The sequence below is a fragment of the Pangasianodon hypophthalmus genome, chromosome 16 (genome assembly GCF_027358585.1).
Source record: "Pangasianodon hypophthalmus isolate fPanHyp1 chromosome 16, fPanHyp1.pri, whole genome shotgun sequence".
NCBI classification, from domain to species: Eukaryota; Metazoa; Chordata; class Actinopteri; order Siluriformes; family Pangasiidae; genus Pangasianodon; species Pangasianodon hypophthalmus.
In genome coordinates, this window is record NC_069725.1 from 3,520,174 (window position 1) to 3,545,446 (window position 25,273).

General features: G+C 35.4%; 1 protein-coding gene across 4 annotated transcripts in view; it reads left to right on the plus strand.

Annotated features, from left to right (window-relative positions):
* Positions 1 to 4,493: 4,493 nt before the first annotated feature.
* Positions 4,494 to 25,273, plus strand: part of l1camb (L1 cell adhesion molecule, paralog b) — a 54,577-nt gene continuing 33,797 nt past the window's right edge. For all 4 annotated transcript variants that reach the window (XM_026944992.3, XM_053240667.1, XM_053240668.1 and 1 more), the window contains exon 1: positions 4,494 to 4,696. The gene's annotated coding sequence lies outside the window, so the exon portion shown is untranslated. The remainder of the gene's footprint in view (positions 4,697 to 25,273) is intronic.

Here is a 25,273-nt window from a genome sequence, read left to right on the forward strand (position 1 = left end):
TATTTGTTTGTTTATTATATTTAGTCTTTCTATTTAAAATAATTTGTGTTTATTTGTTTTGTCTCTTCTTTCTTTCCTTCCTTCTTTCTTAATTTATTTAGTCTTTCTTTTTCTTTTTGTTTATTTATTTGTTTGTTTATATTCATTTTTACACTTTCTATTTAAATGATTTGTGTTTATTTATTCTCTCTTTTTCTTTCTCTCTTTGTGTTTATTTATGTTTGTTTGTTGTCTCTACTTCTTCCTTTCTTTCTTTCTTTTTTCTCTTTCTGTTTATTGCAGCTACTGCAGGACTTCCATCAGGAAGAGCAACACCAGCTCTAGTAGCATACAGCGTACGCTAAATGGCTATCTGTTGCTCATTAGTACACACACACACACACACACACACACACACACAGATATTGGTATTGATATTGATGTTGTCAGGAGACGGGCCTTGCAGTCTGATATCAGCTGACAGAACGACTTCCTGTACAGATTTACACCATATTTGGAATCTGTTATTAAACACACAGTTTCTGGAAGAATTTGATGTTTTTAATCAATAAAAATAAATACAAATAAACAGATATAAAATTTTATTGTATTTTTATATACATACAATACAGTTATACTGGATACATATAAAGTAAAACAAATACATATTCTCTAAATCAGATCATCAGAGTACCTTTCTTTTTTTCTTTCTTTCTTTCTGTTTATTTATTTATTTATTTATTGTTTCTCACTACTTCTTTCTTTTTCTTTTTTCAATGTATTAGTTTGTTTTTGTTATATTCTGTGTATTTATTACTATTATTATAGTAATAAATACACAGAATATTTACTTACTGTGTATTTATTATTTATTATTTACTGTGTCTCTCTACTTCCTTCCTTCCTTCTTTCTTTCTTTATTCATTTGTTTGTTTGCTTCTGTTTGTGTATTTATTTATTTATCGTCTCTCTTTACTTTTTCTTTATATCTCTTTATTTGTTCATCTATTTATTCTCTCTACTTCTTTCTATAAATACATATAATAAAATAATATTTTGTAAATCTGATCGTCTTAAATGTTCTATCTATCTATCTAGCTAGCTATCTATCTAGCTAGCTATCTACAGTTTTATTTAATTTTAATTTTTTTTCTCTCTGTTTCCTTTCCTATTTTTCCTTTTCTTTCTTTCCTCTCCCTATTCCAACTGCATCCATCTTTCAGAAATTTGTAGGTGATTTAATATGAGCAGAAATGGAAGAGTTAAGGTTAGAGTATGGTCAGAGCTCTCTCGCTCTCTCTCTCTCTCTCTCTCTCTCTCTCGCTCTCTCTCTCTCTCTCTCTCTCGCTCGCTCTCTCTCTCTCTGTCTCTGAAGACGGTGAGTATCGATCGCCCTGCCCTGCTCCTCTTACATTAAGTGGATTACTCTGCTAAACGAAGAGAAAGGAGTGAGGGAGGAGAAGGAGAAAGAGAAGGAGAGACGGAGCCAGGCACTCACATAACGTCAGACTGATGGAGCATGTAAATCTAATTCAGGAGCACACGATGAGGATGAGTCACGACAGGGAGAACACACATCAGAGAATTCAACATCATCCTGTCTTTCCTGTGAATCAATCCCTTACATCTGATTTCTGTTCAGAACACACAGTTTACACAGTGTGCGTGCGTGTGTGTGTGTGTGTGTGTGTGTGTGTGTGTGTGTGTTATAACGGGGCGTGTGACTGTGTTCAGACATAATTCTCATGCACCTGTCATCAATGAAGTGATTATGAAGTGATTCTGATTAACCCCAAATGAAGACCAGCTGTTTCTGTAGGATTTTCTTCACATGCTTCTTGGTTAAATCTGAATGCTGATTCTGACCAAGTAAAAATTTTCTGGGCATAATTCTAAAAGATATGTTTGGTGCAAAAAAATAAACAGATTTATCACCTTAACTGGTGAAGCATGGTGGTGGTAGCGTCATGCTGTGGGGCTGCTTCTCTTCAGCTGGGACTGGGGCTCTAGTTAAAATAGAGGGAATCATGGATAGCTCCAAATACCAATCTATTTTGGGCACAAAACCTGCAGGCCATAAAAATTCGATTTTCCAGCACGATAATGACCCAAAGCACAAATCAAACTCAGCAAAGGAATGACTTCAGTAGAAGAAAAGCGATGGTTTGGAATGGTCCAATCAGAGCTCCTGGGCTGTGCACAGGAGATCCTGTTAATTAAAAAAATAACAAGCAAAAGGTGCTTTAACAAAGTATTAGTTAAAGGGTGTGTACACATGTGCAACCTGGTTACTGTATATTTTTTCTTTTTCTTTTTTTTTTCTATTTGTTTTTCATGTGAATTGTGTTGGTTGCTGTATCACATTAAAGGTGAAAAAGATCTGACATGATTTATCTTGGTTTCATTTTTTATATCACAAAAACCTAACAGGGGTTTGTAGACTTTTTCTATCTATCTATCTATCTATCCCTTTCTTCTCTACATTTTTTATTTCTTTTTAATTTTTTCTCTCTACTTCTTTCCAATCTTTTTCCTTCCTTCTTTCTTTCTTTCTTTCAAGCCTATCTATCTATCTATCTATCTATCTATCCATCTATCTATCTATCTATTGCTTTCTTTTTTCTACTTATATTTAATTTCTTTTGCATTTTTCTCTCCACTACTTTCTTTCTTTCTTTCTTTCTTTCATTAATCATTAATCATTAGAAATGCAGTGTCATCAGTGGAATATGGAATCAACCACTCCTCTGTAATACCATTTCCGCTTCGGTGGTTAACACTGAGCTCTGACCCCGCACTCGTTCACTCCAGCTCACACCCACATCAAAGTCACCATCACCCCCCCACCACGCACACACACACACACACACACACACACACACAAAAATACACAACCCGGCACGCTCCCTCCATCTGTCCATCTGTCTTTATTGGACACTGTGTTAAAAATGGAGGAGGAGGCGGGAATGATGATATACCACGATATTTATCATTTTTGGAAGTTGTTATATTAGTGTAATATTATGAGAACTGCTCTGGGTTATGTATGTTGGGGGGGGGCATTTATTTATTTATTTATTTATTTATTTATTTATTTATTTATTTATTGTTATTGTCATGGTTTGTCTCCACTCGTCCTTTTAGAGTGAAGCCTCACCTCAAATCAATATTGCAGTTCTTCTGACTGATCACCTTTTTCCTATCCTGATGGGCGTGGTCTCTTCCAAGATGACTCCGCCCACATGTCTTTTGAGTGTCAGTTAGCTGGCTGGCTTGGGGCTAACAAAAGACGATCATTGAGGTGTCTATGTTTTTTCCCCACTTTGTAGTTTGAATAGGTCAAAAATTAAGTAATTCCGAGCTCTGACCTCCAGCTTCTGAGGTAAGTCACATGCAGCATTAGCATACAGGAGAATTTCCAAACAGTCTGAGATGGAGGTGGAGTGAAGGGAGGTTGGGGAGTGTCTAAAATCTGACTAACGAGAGGTCCGTCCAAGCAACAACAAGCGTTCCAGACCATAATGCAGATTTCCAAACAGATTTTCTCAGTCAGGTCATACACGTCTGCTGAGGTCATGGCTTAAACTTTTTTTTTTTTTTATCATGCTTTACATATCTTCCAGGTTATTTGTACACATAAGAAATAAAACAAATCAACTACTGCATCTTTGTCATATTTATTGTTGGAACTATATACTTCCACCTTAAAACTTCAGACTCTGGACCACACCCACACCTCCGCAAATTATTTGCATAAAGCGATGCACTGAAGAAGTGTAGAACAAAAGTGATTCGACTTCAGTCTCATGTTTTTGCAACATCATTTTCTCCATTTATATAAATAACCTAACAATAAATTAAATAGTGAAATAAATACCATGAAGTTATAATTTTTACAATTAAAAATGATAAAGAGCATGTATACAATAAGACCCAGAGGGATAAAAACATGTAGGTACATGTCTGGCTAAATAAATGCATCTAATAATATAAAGAGAAAACATGGCCTTTATATTTTCATTTTATAAAAAAAAAATAATAAAAAATAATTTTCCAATTCATTTTTTGAATAAGGAATAGATAAGTAAATAATGATTACAAAATATGTTTAGTTATATATAAATATGTACACATTATATAACATAATAAATATTTAAATATACAATAAATAAATAAATAAATAAAAATTTAAACATGAATGGAATTATTAGTATTTTTTAAATTGAAATCTGTATTTAAAAAGAAGAATAAAAGAAAAGAAAACCGCTGGAGCAGTGTATAGATGGAGAAAAGGGAGGGGCTCGGTAATACAAAGAGAAAGAGAGAGAGGGAGAGAGAGAGAGCCCTGCGAAGGAAGAAGTGATGATGTCATCTATATACGGGAAGCGAGTGAGAAATATGGACGAGTGGGAGGGAAGAAGAAGGGAGGGGGGAAGGGAGAAGGGAGGACAGAGATAGAGGCGGGGGGAGAGAGAGAGAGAGAGAGAGAGAGAGAGAGAGAGAACGTGAGGAGAGGGAGAGAGTGTATTTTTTCCATCACTGCAGCATCACGGCAGAAGGTGTGAACCACCCATTGGGCCAGAGAAGTACGGAGAACGAGAGAGAGACAGAGAGAGAGACTGAGGGAGAGAGAGATAGACAGACAGAGAGAAAGGTGTGTCACTATAGTGTGAGAGGAAGAGGACAAAACGGTTCGACCTCCTCGTTACCTGTAAAGGTAAGACATGTTACATGCATCAGAGAGAGCAGAACAATGGACGTGTTTGATGACTGTGTGTGTTTATGTGTATGTGTGTGGGTGTGGGTGTGTGTGTGGGTGCATGTGTGTGTGTGGGAAAGAAAATGTGTCAGATGCATGATGGTGTGTGTGATGGAGACGCTGGTGTGTTACGTGAAGGCGTGGTGCTCCATACAGACCCTTTATATATACACTACACATTATTTCTTTTATCTTTTTCTTTTTTTTTACCTAAGCTGCTAATTATCTAACATTTTATCACAATATCCTATTTTTAAAACAATATATTTAAAAGCAAACTTTATTATTCTCCCTAAAATTGTTGCTTACCGAGCTGGTCTCCTCCAGCACGCAGCGTGATATTCATGATAGTTTGATGTGTCTTCAGTAACAATAATGTAATAATACTCTAATTATCATGATATTGTCTGTTTACAGCTATTAATTTATTCATGTCTTAAATTTAACACATTTACAGTTATGAATTTAAAGAAACATATATACAGAATATATATGTTTACATATGTTATGTAAATATATATAAATAAAATAAAGATATGCATCAGTCTTGCATCTAATTTTATATATGTATATATATATATATATATATATATATATATATATATATATATATATATTGCTACATTATTTATTTTCCATATTAAGTGTTACTGATGTCAGTGGTGCTTTGCAGATGGGTCTGCTATTGCTTGTGTGTGTGTGTGTGTGTGTGTGTGTGTGAGATGCTCTGAGGTTAAAGGTCATTGAAGCCTTTGATTCCTCAAATATTCCAGAGGTTCCAATCACTTAGCGCTTATTTCCTATCTTTGGATAAACCTTTGGATTTTTAGGGTTTTTAAACTTAATACACACTAACACACACACACGCACACACACATGCACACACACGCACACACTCAATATACAGCGTACAGGCATGAGCCTGTGTCTTGTCACTTTGTTGGAAATAAATGTCACAACAGAGAGAGAGAGTGAGTGAATTCCCCTCATAGCTCAGAATAAAGAGCTCATTCTGCTCGGAGAAGAAAGAGAGAAAGAGGAAACAACGGAGAAAAACAGCTGCGTGAGAAAAAAGGAGACATTAAGATGTTTAGTACCACTATTATAAAAAAAAATAATGAGTTCTCACAAAATGCTTGAAGCATGTAGAGTCATCAATAAATAAAATGCATTTAATATGAAATGTCAGTATAAATAGTTTTAAATAATAATTAATATTATAAATCTATACTAATTTTTTTTTATTTTAGAAAACCTCCCCAACATTTGCAACAAAGACAATGTACTGTTCTCAAATTGTTCAACTTCCTGTGAACTGGAATACATAACAAATCATTCAAGTAGCAATATTTAATACATTGTATATTATATATAATATATTCTTCTTGTTCTTCAAACACAATTCAATGATTGAGAAATTTGAAAGGTACAGTACAGTAAACACACACACACACACACACTCCATCCACTGTAATAGGAACAATTGTACAACAACAATTGTACATGTTTATGCAGTTGTCCAATCATTCAATCATGTGACACCTGCACAATGCACTAAATCATGCAGATACAGGTCAGGGGCTTCAGTTATATCCACATCAAACATCAGAATGAAGAAAAAGTGTGATATCTGTGACGTTAACATTGGCATGGTTGTTGGTACCAGGTGTTCTGGTTTGAGTATTTTAGAAACTGTTGATCTCTGGGGATTTTCACACACAATGGTCTCTAGAGTTTACACAGAATGGTGTGAAAAACAAAAAACCATTGAGTGAGCGACAGTTCTGTAGGAGGAAGCACCTTGTTGATAAGAGAGGTCAGAGGAACATGGACAGATTGGTTTGAGCTGCCAGGAAGGATATAGTAACTCAAATAATCACTCTTTACCACTGTGGTGAACAGAAAAGCATCTCAGAACACTCAACACATCAAACCATGAGGTGGATGAGCGACAACAGCAGAAGAACACATCGGAACACAACAAGAATCTGAGGCTATCATGAGCACAGATTCACCCAAACTGGACAGCTGAAGATTAGAAAAAAAAATCACCTGGTCTTTTTCCACTCTTCTGTCCAGTTTGGGTGAGTCTGTGCCCATGATAGCCTCAGCTTCTTGTTCTTGGCTGACAGAAGTGATGTGTTCTTCTGCTGTTGTAGCTCATCCACATCAAGATTTGATGTGTTGTGCATTCTGAGATGCTTTTCTGCTCACCACGTTTGTAAAGAGTGTTTATTTGAGTTACTATAGACTTCCTGTCAGCTCTGACCAGTCTGGTCATTCTCCTCTGATCTCTCTCATCTACAAGGTGTTTCAGCCTGCAGAACCTACACTCACAGGATGTTTTTAGGTTTTCACACCGTTCTTTGTAAAATAAACTAAAACATTATTATTACTATTATTATTATTATTATTATTATTATTTCACATAATATATACAAATTTAAGTTTGTTTTATATATGTGTACTTTTCGATTTCTTTCTTTTTCTATAATATACATATAGTGAAAACTATACATGAGAAACAAAATTTTAAAAATATTTACAAAAAATAATTTGTTCTTTAAACAAATGTATATTTTGTTAAAATCTTAAAATCATGAAATTGAAAAATGAACACAAACAATTAACAAAGAAAAACTCATAAATATTGATCAATAAATGATCAACTCATAAACAATGATCAGTCCAACGTTTATGGTTTAAATGATCAAATTGGACTGAAGATATGATTTACAGCACTACTGTAGGCATGTGCTGATATTTTGTAGCATAATAAATTATCTATTAATAAAATATATATTGTCACAACAGTCAACATTATATTATCTATAGAGCTGAGCTACCAATGCCTGCAGCTCAATTTTATTTTGCTCTTAAATGTCATTTTCAAAATAATAGAAACAGAAATTTTTAGAGGTATTAAAAAATATTATAGAAACACACCAGGCCTGTCCACCAACATCCTTATAGCTCAATATCCTTATATCTCAATATTAAAATAATTGTTTCAGAACCTGAATCAAATAAACAACAGCAAAAACGAACTTTAACAGAGAAATACACTGATGAATTAGTACAATACAATACAATAGGATTCATTTACATATATGGTGTAAATAGGATAGCCACCCAGATCACCTTAAAGGAAGTTTAGAAACAATCCTCCTGTCTACTTTGTGCGAGTTTTACTGACCATTTCTAACTTTGATCCAACTTCAAATTTTATAATCTAATGGAAGCTGAGAGCTTTCTAACCTGAGAAAGAGGAAGAATTAAAGCACTCGGAATAATCTAACGATAAAGCTTTTAACCTCTAAATGCTGGATAGCGCACACTGATGCTAAATAATGAATGACGCGGTTTCTGATGGCAGTGCAGTGATTCATAATCGAGTCCTCATCCTGCTACTCTACAGGCTTTTTACAATATATTCCCATTTATTTACTCAATAAAATCTTTATAAACAGCATATACTGTTTATATCAGCATATAGCAAACAGCATATAGCCTTTTATATCTGCAACAAAACAAAATTGATATTATACAGAACACTGATTCTACACTTCAGGGCTCTGTTTCAATTTATATCAATCATGAGTGAGATGAAGGGATGGTAGATTGTGGATTTTAAAATAAATGCTAAAAACATGAAGTGAAAACGACAGCCTGAGCCAGCAGGACACCAGAACACTGCTAAATAGTGAGCACTCCAGGAGGGTTGTGGATGTCTATGACATGTTCATTAGTGCTAATTTAGCTTAATGAGAGGGAATTAGTGGCATTACTATTGAAAGCACATACACACACACACACACACAAACACACACACATGCACATACACACACAGAAACCAGCAAAAGTAATCCCATTATACACACCAGATCATGCTTTTGTATATTGAATTATACCACAGCACTGGATTCTGGATTCTGATTTGTCATAAGGAGTTGATTCATTTTCCATAACAGCAGCTCTGACAATAGTTTCGGCTGCAACGCAAATCACTGAGAGGCTCTAATAATAAACAGACTAAAAACATGCTGTTATTTAACAAAGAAATACACAATCACTGATGTGGTGAAGTTTTCTGTAAGGAGATATTTATTTAAAGTTTATGGAAGGAGTCTCCGGTGTCAGCGCTTTGTAACATCCAGTTTTCTGCCACAGGAAAGTCAGAGGTCTTTGTAACATGACAAGCTGCATTTTTTGTCTCATTAAATTCAAAAAAAAGAGGGAAGAAGAAAAGCTAGTGAGAGAACTACTTTTTAAATAATTTAAGTGAGAACAGAATCTTTTTCACAGACGTTCCACAACATTAATTGTAACTATCAACGGATAAAAAGTATGAGGTGTTGTTCATTAATTTAAAAAAAATGTAAACTTTGGTGAAGCGCTAAGAGGTATAAGACGGAAAAAACTTTTAGGACGTGCTATTCAGGATGGTAAAACAACTTCAGGATGGTAATCAAGATCACTGCACACTCCCTCATCAGATTTAGAGTATATGCTAAAATGTATATGCTGAAATGAGATATCTGTTAAAATGAGGTACATATTGAGACACTGAAACAAGAAAAATGCTAATATGAGGCATAGGTACAGTATATGCTAATACACTGAGATATTGTTGATTTGAGGTATGTTGAAAAGGACATATTTGTTGAAATTAGATGTTGACAAGGTCTTGAAACAAGGTTCATGCTTATACAGTATGTTGTAATGAGATATACAGTATGCTGAGATGAGGTATATGTTGTAATGAGATATACATTGAAATAAACTATACAGTATGATGAGATGGGGTATACAGTAAGTTGTTGAAATGAAGTATATGTTGTAATGAGATATACATTTAAATAAATTATACAGTATGCTAAGATGGGGTATACAGTATGTTGAGATGAGGTATATGTTGTAATGAAGTATATGGTGAAATAAGGTATACAGTATGTTGAGATGCGGTATATGTTGTAATGAGGTATATGTTGTGATCATGCTCAGATGAGGTATATGCTGAAAAGTGGTATATGTTCACATTTATATGTTTCACATTTATATACATTTCTATCTTTTTTTTTACTCAAACTTTGCTTAATGTTTAATAGAAACTAAAGTTTGGTATCATAAAAACATGTGTAATATTATATTCTGTATTCCTCCCTGAAATTGACCCAGTTGTCTCAGCCAATCAGAGCACACTATACTGGACTTAGTGAAGAGTAATGTGTATCACTGGATCATAATATCATTATATTAGTATTTGATGCACGATGTAATTAAAAAAAAAAAAAAAAAAAAAAAAACAGTTAATGGGAGTGCATACATTAACTTTTAGACCTGACTGTAGCCCCATTATCTAACAGTACAGTAGTAGCACTATGATTGTGTGTGTGTGTGTGTGTGTGTGTGTGTGTGATTGACAGTAATATCTTGCAGTGTTTGAGAGGCTGTGTCTGTAAAAAGGCCTACACTGAGTGATATTTCATAGACGCAGAGCTGAAAGGGGTTTTATTCCATGTTTACATTCCTCACTTGTTCCAGGAAATGTTCACACTCAAGCTTTTGAGAGATCCGACATAAACACTGCGCAATCCAAATGGCAGAATGACCCAAGAAACCGCAGATTTTACTGCAGAGTGCATTTTTGAGGAGCGATTGCCCATCTTACTCATACTTCTGTTCACTGATCCATAGTGAGTAAGAAAGTCTCAACAAAATGGTGGTTCAGATGATTAATAATTTATAAAAAATCTTTCTAGTCATTTTTAAGCCCTGATTGTTCAATATTTCAAAATACATCATTATAAGCAACAAAACTGTGTAGACGCAAGCCTGTGTTGAACTTCACAGAGTACATTATCATAACAGTGCATGTATTTTGTGTATGCAGGTCTACATTTTAGTGTACGGTTAAGTATTTATGTGTTGAAATGATATTTGAAAAGGTATATACTGAAATGAGGTATACACTGAAATGAGCTATGAGGGATACAGTAAAATGAGTTTAAATTAGATATATACTGAAATGAGGCATATGTTGAAATTAATTGTATGTTTAAATGAGGTCAATTTTGAAATGTTGTATATGTTGAAATTAGGCATATGTTGACATGATATATATCTTGAGATGAGGTATATGATGAGATGAGGTATACATTGGAATTAGATGCATGCTGAAATGTGGTAATTGTTGAAATAATGTATATCTGGAGATGAGGTACATGTAGAATTGAAGCATACATTGAAATTAAGTATATGTTGAAATGAGTTATATCTTACGATGAGAGACTTGTTAGAATAAGATTAGAATAAAATCACCTGCTCAATAAATAATAGAATCACCACATGAGGTTCCACTTTTGTCAGCCAAGAACAAGAATCTGAGGCTATCATGGGCACAGATTCACCCAAACTGGACAGAAGTCTGGAAAAAGACCAGGTGATTTTTTTTTTCTAACCTTCAACTGTCCAGTTTGGGTGAGTCTGTGCCCATGATAGCCTCAGATTCTTGTTCTTGGCTGACAGAAGTGTAACTTGATGTGTTCTTCTGCTGTTGTAGTTCATCCACATCAAGATTTGATGTGTTGTGCATTCTGAGATGCTTTTCTGCTCACCACTGTTGTAAAGAGTGTTTATTTGAGTTACTATAGACTTCCTGTCAGCTCTGACCAGTCTGGTCATTCTCCTCTGATCTCTCTCATCAACAGGGTGTTTCAGCCTGCAGACCCTCCACTCATAGGATGTTTTTTGTTTTTTTTGCACACACAGAGTTTCTTTGTAAACTCTAGAGACTGTTGTGTGTGAAAAACCCAGGAGATCAGCAGTTTCTGAAATACTCAAACCAGCCCATCTGGTACCAACACCCATGCCATGGTTAAAGTCATAGATATCACACTTTTTCTCCATTCTGATGTTTGATGTGAAAATTAACTGAAGCTCTTGACCTGTATCTGCATGATTTTGTGCATTGTGAAGGTGTCACATGACTGAATGATTGGTGTTAATAGGTGTTCCTATTAAAGTGGATGGTGAGTAGATAGATAGATAGATAGATAGATAGATAAATTTGGATTTGAACTTGTAATCAAAGCTATGAGCTCCAGCCCCACCCCGCATCCTAACCTTACCCATGCAGAAAGCAAGAGACATACGAAAAGAGAACAAGTGCGAGACAGAGGTGTGGAGCAAGTGGGGGATGGGACATTGGGGGTGGGAAAGGGGAAAAGAAAAACTGCTGTGTGCTGCAGGAGTCAGACGGTTGCTATGGCGACTGGAATGGAGGGAGCGGCATCTTACACATGCACACACTCACACCCGCACGTACACACACACGCAGCATAATATTTATATTCTGTCATTTCCATAGACTCGATTAAATCCTGATAACATCTGCATACATCACACACTGTCAATTAAAGCATGCTCACTTCAGTGAGTTCTTTGTATATCAGTTAATTAAATCGTGTTTCCTTTTTTCATGTTTCCATTTCTTGACAAAATATAACGACACGCACACTCACATAGTCATATTTTTTTAAAAATCTTGAGCCAAATCTTTGTAACCGAGACATAATCTTCAATCTCCCTATTATGCTTTTAGTCCTAATAAGGTTAGCTCCAAAAGTATGTGATTTATGAACAATATTATTGTTTTGTAGCCATATTTAATGGTAATTTTTACTATTCAAGTTATTAGATTACTAATAGAGAGTTATTAGATTAAAGTGCCATGAAAAAGTATTTGCCCTTTTTCTGATTTATTCTATTTTTGCATGTGTCAAACTTAATCGCTTTAGATATTCAAACAGTTTAATATGACAACAACAACCTGAGTAAACACAATATACAGTTTTTAAATGATTGATTCATTTAAGTTATCCACCACCAGCTGCCCATGTGTAAAAATAATAATAATAATTGCCCCCTTAGTTACACAATAAACTAATTAACTAAGATTAATTGATAATTGCATTTAATTAGACTAGACACACCCAGGCTTGATAACTACCATCCCTGCTGAATCTAAATATCACTTAAATTAAGTAGGCTAAATGCTAACAAGCAACACACTGTGCCAGTGATCAAAAGAAATTCCGGAAGAGATGAGAAAGAAAGATATTGAAATATATCAGGCTGGAAAGGATTATAAAACCATTTCTAAGGCTCTGGGACTCCAGCGATTCACAGTGAGAGCCATTATCTCCAAATGGAGAAAGCACTGAACAGTGGTGAATCTTCCCACGCTGAGCACGCTGAAAACGAGAATTCGAGAAGTCACGAAAGAACCCAGACAAACATCTAAGGATCTCCAGGTCTTGCTCACCTCAGATAAGGTCATTGTTTATGATTCCACTATTAGAAAGAAACTGGACAAAAATGGCATCCATAGGAGAAAAACAAGGCTAACCAAGAGGAACATAAACCTCATCTCACATTTACCAAAAAAAAAAAAAAAAAAAAAACCTTGATGCCCTCAAGCCTTTTTGGGATAATGCTCTGTTGACTGATGAGTCAAGAGCTTTTTGGAAGACATAGGTCTCATTACATCTAGTGTAAAGCTAACACATTATAACAAGAACATCCTACATACAGTCAAACATGGTGGTGGTAATATGATGGTGTGGGGATGCTTTGCTGCTTCAGGGCCTGGTCGACTTGATATAATTGACAGAAACATAAATTCTGCTCTCTACAAGAAAATACTGAGGGCAATATCTGGTCATTGAAACAATGAAACCATTTAGTGTGACATATGCAAAAACTTAGGAAATCAGGAAATATACTTTTTTACAGCACTTTTTTCTCACAGGAAAATGATTATCATGGAGCTATGATGTTTGAGTCATAGGTTTATGATGACAAACCTTAAGAAAATGGGCCAACACAGAAAATAATACTGGAACAAACATGCTAATTTAGAAACTTGCATTGTAGTAAACATGCTAAGCAAAAAAAAAAAAAAAAAAGTATTTTATTGCATGAAAATAAACTCAATGAGCTATCATTATAGTAAACAGGATTCCACAGGAACTAGTATTGTACTAAACATGCTATGCAGCAAACTAGCATTATATTAAAGATTCTACCACAGGAACTAGCGCTGTAAACATGCTAAGCAATGACTAGCATTATATTGAAGATACTACTACAGGAATTAGCACTGTAAACATGCTAAGCAAAGACTAGCATTATATTAAAGATTCTACCACAGGAACCTGCACTGTAAACATGCTAAGCAACGACTAGCATTATATTGAAGATTCTACTACAGGAATTAGCACTGTAAACATGCTAAGCAAAGACTAGCGTTATATTAAAGATTCTACCACAGGAACTAGCACTGTAAACATGCTAAGCAACAACTAGTATTATATTGAAGATATTACCACAGGAACTAGCACGGAAACATGCTAAGCAACAACTAGTATTATATTGAAGATATTACCACAGGAACTAGCACGGAAACATGCTAAGCAATGACTAGCATTAAAGTAAACATGCCACTATAAGAAGCACTACACTGATAAAAATGTTTTTTCTGAGGTGGTAAATATTACATAAACTAACAATTTTAACTTTACATTAAATATGTTAGCCAATCAATTTTAAACCGTTATCTAATTTTTAATTGCAGCAGCCAAATAAAAACTACATCTCATAAAATTCTTGTAAATTCTATGTTTAGAAAGTAGGAAGAAAGTAGAAAGTAGGCCTGCTGTGTTATTTGTGCATGTATGGAGGCTAGCTCATGTTCAAGAGTCAACTGCACCTCCTGACTTCATTTACTGGCAGACATGCTGGATTGAAGGTAAGATTCCTTGTTATGGCATGTACATGAATGCGAAAGAATTCTGTTTTATTGCATCTATTGAAATATAATTAATAAGCTAATATAAGCTAATTAGTTGGCATGCTGTAGTACTACACTGGGAAAAAAAAAATATTTTGTGGTTCAGTAAATATGACAAAAACAAATCCGATTTTTCCACCAAAAAGTAAATTATTAGCATTGGAAATTATTAGAAGTTTTAAGTTTTGTACTAAATTAATTCATGAAATATGTGGCTAAAACCCAGTAGATGTAGTTTACTGGGATAAATTTCCTATTACTTTGTTCACAAAGCTAGAAAAAAAATGTCATGTATATTTGAACTGATTGGACTCCTGTGCATGCACAAATCAACAGAAGAGGACCGTGAGCTTGCTGCACACATTCTGTTTCCTTCACATATCTTTAGTGACAAAGTTGAAATTAAAACAGTCGCATAAAGTCGGAATGAATACAATCCATACCATACTCACGTGGGGACGTGGTTTGTGAACGTGATTTGAACATTGATGCTTGCAGGACTTTAAACTGATTTCATTTTGAGCGTTATGGAAGGGTTGTTTTTAATATTTCTTGGCTTTGGTTTTAGGTTGGTTAAGTAGTCATCTTGGGTTCTGCCAGTTTTTATCTTTATGAAGGCTGATGTAAGTACAGGTACCCTTTGGAGTTCTACTTCTGGTTGGAGTTATTTAAGATGTTATTGGCTAGTAAATAATAATGATCATAAATAATTTGTGAAATCAGACATTTTCAAATGGGAACAAGAAATGGTGTCTAGATAATGCGTATATAATATTAATGTGTATATAATACACAGTATATGATTTATATAATAAATTTGATATATATTAATATAATATATTTGCATTAAATAATTAAGTAATTTAAAAAAAAAAATAATAATAGTAATTATATTTACTTAGAAAGAAGCAAAAGATTGAATTATTTTTCTTACTGGTGCCATTTTTAATAATTTGAATCTTTTTTAAGTTTAAAGTACATTTTACTTGAAATTACATGTTAAGTTTACTATAAAAAACAATTAAAGAAAAATGCAAGTTGTTATTGTTTATAGCCAAATAAAAAACAAATATAAATCAAATAATTAGGTAAACAATACTCGAGTTTATGTTCTTACGAGTAATTAGTCATATAACAAGTAAAATGTACTGACAAATATTAGGAAGACTAAATTTCAAATTTAAGTAGTCTTTACTTGAAATGTAGGGCAATAATGACACAAAGTAAGTGCACCCTGCTGTCTCACTTTTTTTATTTCTATGTTATTTTGTTAGTGTACTATCACTGCAGTAAATATGCAGTAATTTTTACATTTAAAATATTTCTAGGATGATATAATATGTAACTGTAATTTCTTCCAGCACTTAAAAAAAATAAATAAAAAGCTCTGGTTAAATTTCAAAGCGCTAAATTCAAGCTCTTGAAGCACCTCATGTGACCTCCTACACTCCCGAGTGTGAGATTTCTTCTTATTTCTTGTTATGTTAGTGGAATTGATTTCTCTCTCTCTCTCTCTCTCTGTAAGCTGCGTTTTTTTTCTTTTTATTTGAGTCCTAACAGAAGCCTAATGGACTTAATGTTTAATGTTTTCATGAGGGAACCTTTGGCAGTCATGCTTAATCTTAATGTATGCTAATGAGTGTAGCCTAACGTGTAACTCTATAATAGTGTAGTTTGTCTGTGCTGCTGTGTTTAGTTCTGCTCGAGTGGTGTAGCTGGCTGGGAGTCTCAGACAGATGGCAGTCAATCAAGTGTGCTCATTAGAATATTAAGCCACGCCCATTAAGACCGTTCTCACATCAGCGAGTTCTGCAGCTATTCTGCAGCTCATGGCCAATCAATTTAAAGTTCTATTTTTATATTTCATGAATTTATATGATGTAAGAGTGTGTATGAGAACATACAATTATGTACCAGTATGTAAGAGTGTATACATGTGTGTATATGTGTGTACGAGTCTGTACCAGAATGTAAGAGAGTATAACTGTGTGTATGCATGTGTATGTGTGTGTACGAGCGTGTAGCAGTATGTAAGAATTTGTATGTGTGTATGAGTATGTACCAGTATGTAAGAATGTGTACGAGGGTGTACGTGTGTGTGCGAGTGTGTACCAATATGTAAGAGTGTACGTGTGTGTATGAGTGTGTAAGAGTGTATACCAGTATGTAAGAGTGTGTATGCGTGGGTATGAGTGTGCACCCGTATGTATGAGTGTGTATGAGTATGAATGTGTGTGTACGAGTGTGTACCAGTACGTAACAGTTTGTATGTGTGTGTATGAGTGTGTACGAGTGTGTAGCAGTATGTAAGAGTGTACGTGTGTGTATGAGTGTGTACGAGTGTGTAGCAGTATGTAAGGATGTGTATGAGTGTGTACAAGTGTGTGCCTATATGTAAGGGTGTGCATGCATGTGTACACGTGTGTATGAGTGTGTATGAGTGTGTATGAGTGTGTACGAGTGTGTACGAGTGTGTACCAGTATGTAATGGTGTATATGCATGTGTACTTGTGCGTACGAGTGTATACCAGTATGTAAGAGTGTGTATGCGTGTGTATGCGTGTGTATGAGTGTGTACCCGTATGTATGAGTGTGTATGAGAATGAATGCGTGTGTACGAGTGTGTACCAGTATGTAAGAGTGTGTATGCCTGTGTACGAGTGTGTACCAGTACGTAACAGTTTGTATGTGTGTGTGAGTGCGTACCAGTATGTAAGAGTGTGTATGCGTGTGTACGAGTGTGTGTGGGAGACAGTAAATTCCATCTGCCTGCTGTGTTTGAGAGACTGTCTCTGTTAAAATGACTAACACTGAGTGATAATTCAGAGACACACAGCTGAAATGTTCCCACTCAAGCTTTAGACAGCTCACCAGCCACGAAACTACAGATTCTCCTCCGTACACGTGTGAAGATAATTCTGTATTGACTATTCGCTCAGTGTTTTTAATCACAGGACAACCTGTGCAATGCTAAACTAGTGGCCTCGAACTTCAGCCTTGGACGTCACGCACAAAATCAAACATCTCACACCAAGCGTGGCTAGATTTTAAATAACGAGACAGCTTACGGAGTGCAGATTTCATTCTTGGCTGCAGTGTTCATTTAAATTCTTTCACATCTGAAATATACACCATTGCCATTTTATTAGGCATACTGATTTACTCAGTGTATAAATACAAGTCAGTGTTGGTGGTACTTTGTTAGAATTCTGTCTCATTTATGCAGCGTCATGGTGATATTAATCTCTGTGGATCTCTTCCCTCAACAGCCACTAATGCACTGGGATATAAAACATGTCCACATTGCTTTTGTTAGTCAGAAGCTATGCATTGGGGACGGCATTGATTATTTTTGTGTAAAAGCATGACACCGAGTGTTTTATTGCTTACTTATTAACCCTTTCATGCATTGTGTCCACATTCATAGATAATCAATTTAAGGCTCTATTTTTATATTTTAGGAAAATATAAGATGTAAATCATCTCCAGAGTAAACATCATACATATTACAGTAGACGTCTATAGATCTCTAGATTATTTGTCATTGGTCAATCTTTACTAACGTTCTACATAACATTAAAAAAAAAAAAAGTAACAAAAAATTAAAATAAAAAATGTTTTGTTCCAGACACAAGTGAACGCCTCAGATTTTTTTTTTTTTTTTTTTTTTTTTTTTTTTTTTTTTTTTTAATCTTGTGTTTTTTGGGGGGAAGATGGATTTTTTTTTCTTCTTTGCCTCATGCAGCAGTCCTAATGTTCAGAATTGATCTTTTCTAAAGGTTTTGTTTTCAGCATTACAAAATTTAGACTTGAATGTTAAAGATTTTTGACAATATAGACATTATAGAGCTTACCTCATTGACAATCCATTTACTTTATATTGTGAATTGTGAATTATTTTATACAGTGAATTATTGGCACCCTTGGTAAAGGTTATGAAAAAAATAATAATATTTATGGATATTAGTTTAATTTCACACCAAAAATATGACAACTTTAATGGTAAATGTAACTTTAAACTGTTTAACTGACGTAAATTTATTCTAAGCAAATCTTACAAAATTGAGTGTCACAATTATTGGCACCCTGGCACTTCTCCTATAATGCTTAATGAGATTGGAGAATACAGAGCAAGGAATCAATAGGGTTCAAGTCAGGGGACTGCGATGGTCATGTCAAAGTCTTGATTTTTTTGGTCATTGGACCGCTTTTATTTGGATTTGGATGCATGTTTGCGATCACTGTCTTGCTCAAGGTCCCAGGTGCTCACATCTGTGGTCACATGAAAGAAAAAGCTTTTTCCTGCACACTTTTTAAATAGTTTGTTGGCATGGACGTGGCATCTATTTGTAGATATGGAGACTTGACCTGATTTTTTTTGTCTTTTTCATGTGTATAATTTCTAATATTCACCATGTTGATGAATGATTAAGGGAAATTAGCCTCTGTGTCACCTCACATTTATTCATTTCTTCTTTGCCTCATGCAGCAGTCCTAATGTTCAGAATTGATCTTTTCTAAAGGTTTTGTTTTCAGCATTACAAAATTTAGACTTGAATGTTAAAGATTTTTGACAATATAGACATTATAGAGCTTACCTCATTGACAATCCATTTACTTTATAATATTTGATACTTAGATAGAGTCAAAATTCATATATCATGCAGTTTTAAGTAAAAAAATAAAATCTAAAAGACAAAATCTAAAAAAAAAAAAAAATGTGGATATGCGTATAAATAATTTAGGCATGAGAGGGCTAAGTTATAAGCATTAAATCTCCCTTTCTAGAATAAAATAAGAAACCCGTGCAGTGATATACTGTATATTGTTTAATCTCATGCTATTTAAAAACAGGAAGCTGTAAACAGATACCTACGTGATTAAAAACCTCTGGGCTGGTTGATAATCATAGCAGAGTTTTGTTACAGTAAGGAAATCATTTGTGTGTAGAACGTTATCAACGCTGTGTGAAAGAGAGAGAGAGAGAGATCTTTTGAGCTTGTTGTGACAGGTCGAGAGCAAATGAGGCTCAAAATATTTAGGTTGTCATAGAGAAGGACGTCCTAATGAAGAGACTGAAAAAAAGACAGACATAACGGAGATGAGGAACCTCATTTCCCTCTCGTTTTTATTCAAAGGGCCCCTTTTAGGGTCACTAGATCACGGCTGGTTATTAAGTTATCAGGGAAAACGTCCACCGGGAATAGGAGACTCATTAAAAATACAAAACGCAGGCGGTGCGTGTGAAATAATGGCGGCGCGTCGTGCCTAGCTGTCACGTCGGATCAGACAGAGTGCCGGAATTACACAACAACACACCAGCTGCATGATGGGAAGAATAATTAACACTTTATGTCCAGATCCATTTTTGTTTTTTTAGGCTTTTCTATACATTTTTGAACGGTACAGAGAGTTAAAATGAAGGATCATTTATAAAATACAATGTAATCTCTGTAGTTATGACTTATATTTGGTGTAAGATGGCTGACCTGCTTATGATATATGTCTCATTTAACAGACAAACAGGAAATTATGAAGGTGATTGACTTTCCGCGTAATGCAATGAACAGGAAAGGAAATATTATGATTGGCTTCGAGAGAGAAGTCAGAAGATGTCGATTAATTTGATAACAGAAGCTCTGACAGCAGTTCCGGCTACAAGGCAAATCACAGGTTAATATTAATGTGCTTCTACTAATTTCTAATTGTTCGAATTTTTTGTTATCATTTCTGGAGTAACAACTAACACAGGGACTTGTATGACAAACGCTCTAAATAAACTAAATTAAAAATGGCATTTTCTATGAAGATTCCTGTGAAGAAATTTAGCTTATTTAGCATTTTTGGAAGGAGTCTTCAGTGTCAGAGCTACTGACAACAGTGTAACAGACAACATCAGAGTAACAGACAATGGGAACTAAGTTTTCTGGATGGAAGATTCTTTACTAACTGATAAATGTGTACTGAATGTTTATACGTATATTGTAGCTACTGTAGGTAATGTTAGCTAGCTTAGTATTATTTAAATGAATATTATTTACATGAATTAAAGAGGTGGAGAATTAATATTCATGAATGAAAGAATTTTAAATAATCCAGCTAATCCACACTGTTAGCTAGTAGCGCAGTTTAATGAGCTGTAGTGTGAAGCTCCATCTGAAAGCGTAAGGATGGATTTTAAGTGGCTCAGGAGAGGGAGGGACAAAAAGGTGCACAATGGTGATGTCAGATGGCAGTGATTGATTAAAGGTGTTTTAATGTAATGCTGCATGCAACTGAAACTCGTAACTCAGATCTCCAACTAGGAGAAACATCAAGAAAATGCCCCTTCATCTCGGAATTCCTGGGTCTCCTCAACCCAGAGTTCAGCAAGTGACGTAAAATCAACATGGCTGCTCCGAACATCAACAGTAAACAAAGTAGCAGTTTGTACTTTTAAATGAGTTTGCTTTAGATCAATTGGATTAACATACAGACATTTGCTTGTCAAATCTATAACACTGACTATACAGTTCAAGGAAGAACATACACATCACTCATCAGAGTTAGCTGGCTAGCTTGTTGGTAATAAAAGACAAACATGGTTTTACGTTTTATGGTATTTTCCCAGGGTGGCATGGCGGTTAGCATGTTTGCCTCTGGGGTTGGGGGTTCGAATCCCACCTCTGCCCTGTGTGCACGGAGTTTGTATGTTCTCCCCGTGCTTCAGAGGTTTCCTCCAGGAATTCCAGTTTCCTCCCCAGTCAAAGACATGCATTGTAGGCTGATTGGCATTTCCAAATTGTCCGTAGTGTGTGAATGTGTGTGTGTGTGTGCGATTGTGCCCTGCGATGGGTTGGCACCCCGTCCAGGGTGACCCCCACGTCATGCCCCAAATCTCCTGGGATAGGCTCCAGGTTACCCCGTGACCCTGTGTAGGATAAACGGTACTGGAGATGGATTGATGGATAGATGGATGGATGGATGGTATTTTCCCACTTTGTAGCTTGAACACACATGACATAATTCCGAATTTCCCTCTTCAGCGGTAAGTCAAACACAGCATTATTCTAAGGTTATTGGCTTATTTGGCTGTGTATTAACTGTGTATATTCATACTGTTACAGCAGTGGGTTAAAAATATTAGCTCAGCAAATGGTCACAAGAATACTGATCTTTTTTTTATTTTTAACAAAATGTTTCACTAAGATACATCATGATCTGGTCCAAGTGCAGTGCTCCGATGTATTTTTGTGTGCTTTATTTCCAAAGATTTTATTACTAGCGAAAGGTCAGCATGCTCTCGGAAACAAATGGTACGACTCAAGATGGATCAAATGTTAATGTTATGGGCGAGGTTAGCATTCGTGCTTTCTCTTGTAACTTTATTTGTAGAAACCTGAACCAAAAAAGATCTTATGTATATTGCAGTTCATTTAAGGAAAGTGTGTATTTGCTATTGAAGTCGATTTTAGATGCGTGTCTAGTCGAGTAGCTGTGTCATTCCGTCAGGAAGAACAAAGAGATGTTCGCTGCGTACACACACCCACACACACACACATGCACTGCTTGAGCAGTTGCAGCTTCAGCACAGGAAGCAGGCCATTGTCCTGAGGTTCATCCCTCGTCCGTCTCCTGGGAAAAGGGGAGGAATACATTTCCATTCCAGCAGGATTACTGACCTTCAGCAATGTCACGGAAGGACGCTTTAAGATGCAATTTGGACAGATATCACGTTTCTACACTGAGCTGGTAAACATGTTACCGAGAAACATACAGTTACACTCACTTACACAGCTTCATGTTAGTTTATACCATTATAGCTTTCTTCATGTGTTCATATTATTATATTTTGTATTTATTATGTGTATTATTATATTTTGTATTAAAAAATATGATTAGGAACGTCTAAAGAGTCACGAATCTCAGAAATCTGTGACACTGAATCATTGACTTGAATAAGAAGAACAAAAATACACAAAGTAATCATATAACATAATAAAGCTGCTAAATAAGATTTACAGTCAGCTGTGCATCATAAATAAATGAATAAAAGCATGTTTATGCTTCACGTCACTGGACTTTACGCCGATGCATAAATACACCGGGAGAGACTTCTTGAGCTTGGCATTTAAAAGATTTCGATCGATTCTTGTTTTTGTTTACGAAGCTTGCGAGTGAAAAATTGCATTTATATTTATCTTCCATATTGACTCGCATGAATAATTCATATCTATAATAATCTCTTTAAATAGGTGTTTAAGTGAAGTGGTGATGACCTTCAGATTCCGGTAAACAGAGTTAGCCTTGGAAATTCACCCTTTGAGCACTTTTTATAAAATCGAATTGATCAACTCAGCTCCAGAATTATTGGCACCCTTGGTAAAGGTTATGAAAAAAATAATAATATTTATGGATATTAGTTTAATTTCACACCAAAAATATGACAACTTTAATGGTAAATGTAACTTTAAACTGTTTAACTGACGTAAATTTATTCTAGCAAATCTTACAAAATTGTGTGTCACAATTATTGGCACCCTGGCACTTCTCCTATAATGCTTAATGAGATTGGAGAATACAGAGCAAGGAATCAATAGGGTTCAAGTCGGGGACTGCGATGGTCATGTCAAAGTCTTGATTTTGTGGTCATTGGACCGCTTTTATTTGGATTTGGATGCATGTTTGCGATCACTGTCTTTCTCAAGGTCCCAGGTGCTCACATCTGTGGTCACATGAAAGAAAAAGCTTTTTCCTGCACACTTTTTAAATAGTTTGTTGGCATGGACGTGGCATCTATTTGTAGATATGGAGACTTGACCTGATTTTTTTTGTCTTTTTCATGTGTATAATTTCTAATATTCACCATGTTGATGAATGATTAAGGGAAATTAGCCTCTGTGTCACCTCACATTTATGCCCCAGTGAAACAGAAAATCATGGATGATAGAATAAGAGTTCCTAAACCCTCAGGTAAAGTTAAACAAGTAAAATATAAATGGGAACAAGCTTCAGTTACAATTTGTTCATTGGAATTGCTAGGGGTGCCAATAATTGTGGCACATCTTGATTTTGTTTTATTCCTTCCTTAGTTGTATTAGAGTTATTTCTTTATTTCCTAGAGCTTTCCTGCCTCATCAATAAATAAATACAAAGACTCAAATGGAAGGTTATGCTAAAAGCAAAGTGAAGAGAAAGAGAGGATGGAGGGAGGGAGGGAGAAAGAAAGAGAGAGGGGGGATGGATGGACAGAGAAAAAGCGAGATTGATTAAGAGAGGGATGGAGAGACAAGAGGAACGAGGGAGAGACAGATGGAAAAAGATGGAGAGACAGAGGTTAATGCATAGAGAGAGAGAGAGAGAGAGAGAGAGATGGAGAGAAAAAATGGAGAAGGATAAAGATAAAGTGAGAAAAAGGTAAAAAGCACGGGCAGTGAGAGAGACAGACACAGTAAGAGGAATGCTGTATTGTTGAAAGACAATGACAGGAGCTAAAAATGAGCAACAGATGAAAAGAAAGGGAGAGAATGGGAAAGATGGAAAGACAAAAATGGAGAAACTGAAAGAGCGACTAAAAGGATAGAGGTGGACACACACACACACACACACACACACAGAGGGAAATGGCTATTGGTGAAAGACAGATAAAGAGTGAGAAAAGAAATGGAACGAGAAAGATGGAAAGCAGAATAATGAAAAGACAAAGAGATGGACAGATGGATGGACTAGGAGAGATATTGGTGAAAGACAGAGAATGTGACATAGATAGAGAGTCAGGGAAAGTAAGAAAAGCAACAGATGGAAGGAAAAGGAGTGAGAGAGATGACAAAAAATAAAGAGAATGAACAAGAGAAAAAGAGATAGAGAAAGGTAAAACAAAAACAGAGAGACAGATACAGTAAAAGAAAGAAAGAAAGAATCAAACAAACAAACAGAAAAATGAGATCAACACATGAAAAATGAGGAAGAGAGAAAGATGAAAAGAAACACCGACAGAGAGAGGGAGAGAGAGAGAGAGAGAGAGAGAGAGAGAGACAGGCTGAAGGTCATTCCTCATGATCTTTAATACAATAAGGTTATGATGTCTTGTTTCCGCTTCATCGCTCCAGATGGTCGTTCAAGTGAAAGAGTCATCAATATTTCACTTTTACTGGCGTCCATTTAATGTGTGTCTGTGTGTGTGTGTGTGTCTGTCTGTGTGTGTGTGATGTTCAAAAGAATGACACAACACTTGTTTCTTTTCTCTGTCCTTTGACCCGTCGTTACAAAGACGAAACACAGAGCCGTGAGCATTTCCACACACTTCACACTTATCACGTTTAAGGTGTGTGTTAACATCAGTGCAACTAAGTGGAGGGGGAGGGGCCTTTCTCTCCGGGGAGCAAAGGCTGCCAGGCAATCATAATCCACCACACTAACACACACACACACACACACACACACAGTACAGATGTGTTTCTGATAAGGCTAACAATGTTAGCTCCTGAACTAGCATGTACATGGCTAGTTAGTGTTACAAAGCTCTATAAAAATAAGCAGTGACCTCATAACTTCCTTTTTCTGCATCTCTTAGATAATGGAGGCTTTTAATGAAAAAAATAATCCACCCTGAACAGCTGGAATATTAATCTTTATGCTTAACCTGATCTTCAACGACATCCAAGATTTATTTTATAGTAAAATCCGGTCTATTTTTAAAATTT